The sequence below is a fragment of the Mytilus trossulus genome, chromosome 10 (genome assembly GCF_036588685.1).
Source record: "Mytilus trossulus isolate FHL-02 chromosome 10, PNRI_Mtr1.1.1.hap1, whole genome shotgun sequence".
Lineage (NCBI taxonomy): Eukaryota > Metazoa > Mollusca > Bivalvia > Mytilida > Mytilidae > Mytilus > Mytilus trossulus.
In genome coordinates this window covers 20,924,546-20,931,959 of record NC_086382.1, presented here as the reverse complement: position 1 = coordinate 20,931,959, position 7,414 = coordinate 20,924,546, and the positions used below count along the sequence as shown (strand labels likewise).

Below are 7,414 nucleotides of genomic sequence, written 5' to 3'. Positions count from 1 at the left end.
GTGTTTTATTTACAGAATTTCTTTATTTGTTATAAAAGTAGACATGTATATCGGTAATTTAGCATTGAGTCAACGGAGAAATGACGAGAAAAAGTGCATGTTTTACGATTCCGATTTGACCGAATTAAATCAAAAATTAAACTGTTAAGACCAACATTGTTTGATAGAAATATGTTTGAATATCAAGGATTGATTTGCAAAATTAAGAAAACGGATCAGGTTTAAGAGAAAATTAAACTTTATTGAAGCATATATGCATTTTGTATGGGGAAATATAATACAAAATGGCGGCTTTTATACGTCACAAAAGTCACGTGATGTCTAACTTAGTTGGATATGGTACCAAATTAACAGTTTGGTATCATTGATCAGTTGTTACAGCCACTAGGTCGATAATAATTATACGTTTAATCCTCTTGGGTATCATCAACCGATAGTGTTAAATTATTCGAAACACCATATTGACCTAACTTTTCATAGTTTTGGTTCAAGTTATTAATGGTAATTAACTTAGTATGTGATTGGGCCTCAATACTTTGTAGATTCAAGCGCATCTTGCGTTCTAAAATAAAAGCCTGGTATCATTGTTTAATTTCTTTGATAAATATATCCTATGAAAATCTTCAACATAAACAAATTATCTAAACAATAGTTGTTAAGTTCAATTTTTCAGCTCTTGTCACAACCCCTTCGACACCTTCTGGTACACTTATGGCTGTAAAAATAAATATAACCCATTCATGAAAATCATTGATAAAAGCAATAAATATACAAAAAAGTTAATACGACATATGCATATTTTTGAGACCACAGGCACTCGTCTCAGATTCCCCCTATATACCTTTATATAACACAAGGTACTTAACTCGTGATTAAGAAAATTGTCAGGCGGTCACGAAATTCCGTTATATGCCGATTTCTCTGCGGTCAACCCACTAAAACTTGTTATGTCGTTAATCTCAATTGATTTATCTTCACAATGGTGTACAACACGTCTATTTTTGTTGTCGGAATCATCCGTAGCAATCTTACCCAAGTATTTCAATCGTAATTATTTCGTCAACCTACACAAAATTGGCAATACACGTCTCGCAGTAAATGATTAATTATAAAAATTGTTTCAGAAAAAACTGTTACTTTTCGTATGATTAGAACTTATCTTACAGTTAGTAGAATTGTTTAAGATACCGTGAAAAAATCTAACAAGTGTTATTTGTGGTATGTCTAATAAGTTACAAATTTTCCCATGACGTCAATGTCATTCAGACTCTTTCTTGACTTTACGTATGAAATGAAACAAGATAAGATAACTCCGAGAATCATTTAGACTTTCCCATAAAATTGACCAATCGGAAACCGAGATATATAAGAGACGTGACGCGATTATTGCCAATCCATCGTCGGTAGACGAAATAATTACGATTGACATACTTGGATAGGATTGCTATGGATGATTCCGACAGCAAAAGTAGGCGTGTTATACACCATTGTGAAGATAAATCAATTGAGATTTACGACATAACAAGTTTTAGTGGGGTTGACAGCCAAGAAATCGTCATATAACGGAATTTCGTGACCGCCTGACAATTTTCTAAATCGCGAGTTAAGTACCTTGTGTTATATAAAGGTATAAAGGGAAAAAAAATCTGAGACGAGTGCCTGTGTTTGAAACTCAAATTCAAATACCTTCAATAATTTATTAAAACAAAGTTATTTTTTTTTAGAGCTAACTGTGCTATCTTAAAACAAAAAATAAAAGTCATCCATTTCCACTATCAAACTACCAAACTTATTTTACGAATTTGTGTTTAATATAGTTTATTCCTGTAATTAAACAATATTCGTTGATAATAGTGTATAAACAGTTATTAACTGTATTCGATCTAAAATTTCCAAATTGAAATAAATTACCTTTTTTTTTTAATTTTGAAAAGTTGAAATTATAAGATAAGTTATAGGTTATATTTCATGAAACTTGTAAGCACAATTATTAATGCATTCCAAATTTGAATTTAACGTAACGTATGGACAGAATTAGCAAGGAAGTGAATACTTAAAGCATTTTTTAAAGGGCAATTCACAACATTTTTTATTTATTAAAATGCAAAAAAACGAAGAATTTTTGAGGTTTGGCAAAACATTTATAAAATTTAATAACAATATTATTTAGGTGTGTCTTATGTATCTTTGATTCAATATGAATCCTTTCATCGAAACATAACGGATCTCCTTGTAGTTGGAACAACCTTCAACAAAACTGTTTCCGTTTTCAATAAATGCTAGTTGTTTTACTATACCAACTGTTTTAGCATGCTGTTAAAAAATCCTTTGATAGTCCTCAACTTCTTAAAACAAAAATGACGTGTGTATTCAATTATAAAGATAATATCATAGTTTAAAAATGCCTCAAATTCGCACCTTTTATTCAATTAATTAATGTATACTTATTGACTGGGTATGATTGTCCCGAGGAGCAACTATTGTCCTGATGCGTAGCTGAGAACAATAGGTGTATCCGAGGGACAATAAACTTACTATTCCACGAATATCCAGTCAGTAAGTGTTTTGTTATATGGAAAAAGACAACAGACAATAAATGGCGATGAAAAATCAACTATCGTCAAATAAAAAAAGCAGAAACTAAACTATAACGTTCTTTTCATAAAAATGCGAAGGCTACGTCTTGCACTAACGTCAACCCTAGATACAATAAAACACGACGTTGGTACTCCCGCGGTATTTTCAAAACTCTCCAATCGCGTAACTGCATTGAAAATTCCGCGAAATATAATGACGCTTGCGGCCAAACAGTTTCATCGAGGTCCAATAGTTTGAAACTATGATAACTGAGGAATAATTAAAGATAATGGAACATCTATTTACTTTTTCTAAGAAGACTTGGATCAATATAACCATTGGTTATGTGCCATTTAGCGTTTTCTCTCTGATACTACATGTAAACTCAACATAGATACCAGGAATAAAATTTAATATTTACGCCAGACGCGCGTCTCGTCTACAAAAGACTCATCAGTGACCCTCGATTCAAAAATGTTATAAAAGGCCAAATAAAGAACGAAGTTGAAGAGATTTGAGGACTAAAAATTCCTAAAAGTTTTGCCAAATACAGCTAAGGTAATCTATTCCTGAGGTAGAAAAGCCTTAGTTTTTCCAAAATTTAAAGTTTTGTTAACAGTTAATTTATAATTATAAACATATCAATGATAATTCAAGTCAACACAGAAGTGCTGATTACATATAGAATAATAGGTAGTTTCGTTTTTGATACTGACTATATCATGTGGAATATCTAGACGAGCCCGTTAGGGAGAGTTAAGATATTCCACATGATATAGTCAGTATCAAAAACCAAACTACCTATTATTCTGTTTATCGGTAATTATGACGTCACACAATGTATTGCCTAATATTTCCAGTGATACAGCCAGTACGTTGATACTCGAACATATTAGGCAGAAAGATCAAAGGGAAAATATACGAATTACCGATAATGGGCTGTAATGATGCTTCAATGCGATGGAATCTTCACTAACAATGTTGTTAACAAACAAATCCTCAATGAATAGTTTCTAAGTTAATCATAATAAATCGAGTGCAGATTATCATATTGAATTTGTTTGTTTTTAATTTTTCAAGTAAATAAGGCCTTTGATCCACACCAATTCTATGAACACATATTTCATTTATGAACAATTACCGTTTTTATGAACAATTACCGTTTTTATGAACAATTACCGTTTTTATGAACAATTAGTAGTTTTATTTTCCTTTCATTAATTTATTTAAGAACAAATATTTGTGTTTAATGAATATATATTATACTTTATGAACACATATAATGATTTTGTGAATGAAAATTAAGTATTTTTTGAACATATATTCGTTTTTACGAACAATTATTTAATTTTATGGACAATCTTTTGTTGTTGCGAATATTACAACGTTTGACACGTCATAGATGAACGCATACAAAACTCACTCTGCTTTTTCCTCGACCCCTTTATCTTTTTCAGTTCTGAAAATAATAAATAAAAAAAAAATCTTTAAGTAGTAAATACGTTCTCTGGAAAAAGAGTAAAACTACGTTGTTGAGCAGAAGGTTCTGAACCTTCTTGAGGAATTGGAAAATTCCTGGTGTTGTGCTTTGCCATGGTGTTTTGTGTATAGAGTTATGGTTTTTGAATGTCCGTTTGGTATCTTCCTTTTTTTTTTCTAGTGTACGATCTAGCTGATATAATCAATACTATGTATTTTGTCTTAAATACATTGAACAATAAATGTTTAAATAACAAGAGTAGTTTAAACAACCACAGGTTGAAAAAAACAAAGGAATATGAGATTTCTTGAAAAAGAAGAACTAAAAAATGTCAAAACAATCGAAATATAGACGCTGATATCTGTACTGAAAAGTTGAACATAAAATCACCGGAGACCAATCCAGCATGACACCTATCAAAAATGCTCATAAGGATAATAGTATTATAGTGCAGCTAAAATCCAAAGTTTAGCCCTATGCTCAACGCAGGTTTTCGGTCATTTTCAGTATGTGGGGGAAATTGATCAACTATTACTCACTCATCTGAAAATAAACAAGCAAATACTGATGACAACTATTACAGAGTCATGTGGTAGTCATTAGAAATCGTTCAAGATGTCTCTTCTATCAATATGATTGAAAATATCTGCAGTGATATGAAAATGAGTTGTATTTAGAATAGAATACTGTATCATATGCTATGGGAAATTTCTTATTCAAACTTTATATACCAATTTTTGTTTACTGTCTAAAATGTATCGTCAAATCCAAAATTGACATGCCATTAACTGCCTTATAGAATTGTTGGAGTATACAGTAGCATATCGTATTAAAGAGAACATTAGAAAATTTAGTCTTCTAATGCAAAAGTCGAGCATATCTATAGTAAAATAATGCCATTGACGTTATTGATCAAAAGTGATTTATAAACAATAATTGTACATTAAAAGAAATTATTTGTTAAAATGTGATATCAGAAAAAAGTAAAATTACAAAATATTGAACTCCGAGGAAAATATACTTGTACGTGAAAATACGCGACATTTTAAATAAAAAAAGAAGATGTGATATGATTGCCAATGAGACAACTCTCCACAAGAGACCAATATGGCACAGAAATTAAAAACTATAGGTCACCGTACGGCCTTCAACAATGAGCAAAGCCCATACCGCATAGTCAGCTATAAAAGGCTCCGAAATGACAATGTAAAACAATTCAACGAGAAAACTTTAGTGTAAAGACGTCATAAACAGTCAGAAAAAAACCATGACCTTGTACAATGCTAAGACACGGGAATCGACAGATTGGAGATCCATGAATCTGAATATATATATATAACATACTAGTAATATTTAAAATTGAGAAAGGAAATGGGGAATGTGTCAAAGCGACAACAACCCGACCATAGAGCAGACAACAGCCGAAGGCCGCAAATGTGTCTTCAATGTAGCGAGAAACTCCAGCACCCGGAGGCGTCCTTCAGCTGGCCCCTTAAAAAATATGTATACTAGTTCAGTGGTAATGGACGTCATACGAAACTCCGAATTATAAACGAGAAACTAAAATTAAAAATCATAGAAGACTAACAAAGGCCAGAGGCTCCTGACTTGGGACATGGGTAAAATTGCGGCCGGGTTAAACATGTTATGAAATCTCAACCCTCCCCTATACCTCTAGCCAATGTAGAAAAGTAAACGCATAACAATACGCACATTAAAATTCAGTTTAAGAGAAGTCCGAGTCCGATGTCAGAAGATGTAACAAAAGAAAATAAACAAAATGACAATAATACATAAATAACAACAGACTACTAGCAGTTAACTGACATGCCATTTCCAGACCTCAATTTAACTTATTGAAAGATTATGTCTTCATCATATGAATATCAGGCACAATCCCTCCCGTTAGGGGTTGAGTATCATACTATCATAAAATATATGAGAAGACCATAACCCGTGTCATGCCAACAACTGTTTAAAAAAAAAATGTGTTTAGTTACGATGCAAAGACCCTATAAATGAATCAATATTAAAGCCAAAATATGCAATCTTTAATGACCTGACAACAGTATCGTAACTATATCACTTCTTAATAAGTCTGTTTAAAGGTTTTGTAAGCTTTAGAGGTGAATACTGACACTTTTGTGCTTTGAAAAGAATATTACCATAAAAGATTGAATGTGAAATACCTGAACGTATAAAATGTCTGCATGTTGAGTTATATTTACGAATTATTTCCTTATATCGATGATAAAATTTAGTTTGCTTTTAATTTAATTACTGATAACAATATTTTTACCAATAAAAACAATACTCAATAATCTTATTACAGTGTTGAATTGGTAACCTTTCAGAATGAGTTTATTCAAAGGATCGATAAGTTTACCAGGTCACAGCACAACTAATGTTGTTGAACCTCGTTATGATTACAAAATACGTTTACTCATCGTGGTAGTAAAAGCTATACAATAACGTTTCTCAACAAAAAAAAAATTACATGTGTGTCATGAACTCCAAAACTGTATGACCTATATTTAACACTCACGAGGGTAATCATATCATGCTTTACAGCCGTAAATCATAGCTAAGCCATGTGTTCAAATTCAGTTTAAGTAAAAATATCGAAACCGAGGAAAATTCAAAACGAAAAGTCCCTAAACAAATGGCAAAAACAAAAGCTCAAACACATAAAACGAATAGATTACAACTGCCATATTCCTGACGTAGTATAGGCTTTTTTTTATGTAAGAAAATGGTTGATTCAACTTGGTCTTATAGATAGCTAAACCTCTCACTTGTATGACAGTCACATCAAACTCCGTTATATTGACAATGAACAAAACAAACAGACATGATAGGCAAAAATGTCAAAAATAGGGATACAGCAGTCACATTGTGTTATAATCTTAATAACTATAGACGGGTTTATCCACGTCTTATCTCAAAAACATAATCGTTGCCATGAAGAGGTCACGTTGTACGTCGGCCATAGCACTTGTGAATAATAACGCACGTACAATCAATAATCTATGTAGTCTATATACAAAATCGGTTATACCGAAAAATATAGGAAACGAGCTGGGAATTCTTGTGCTGTTAATGAATGTTCTAATAATCGTCGTTAATTAAATGAAATTAAGTGAAAATTACAGATAATTGTATATTTTATCATATATACTGGTAATCATAGACTTCTCATAACTTATCAAATTGTATCGAATTAAAAGCATCTGGACTTATCAAAGTAGGAATTACGTGTCTCATGAAGTGAAATCCTGGGGGTAATGCATGTTTATGACAAAACAAGTAATGACGTTTAGAAACGTCAACATTGCATACCAATGTGTTGTCTCATTA

The 7,414-nt window shown here is 31.8% G+C and overlaps 1 long non-coding RNA gene across 1 annotated transcript; it reads right to left on the bottom strand.

Annotated features, from left to right (window-relative positions):
* Positions 1-568: 568 nt before the first annotated feature.
* Positions 569-4,668, bottom strand: LOC134686064 (uncharacterized). The gene is made up of 2 exons (XR_010101524.1): positions 4,001-4,668; positions 569-715 (listed from the first exon to the last, which is right to left on the bottom strand). It is a non-coding gene; the product is annotated as an uncharacterized LOC134686064 (long non-coding RNA).
* Positions 4,669-7,414: the final 2,746 nt, after the last annotated feature.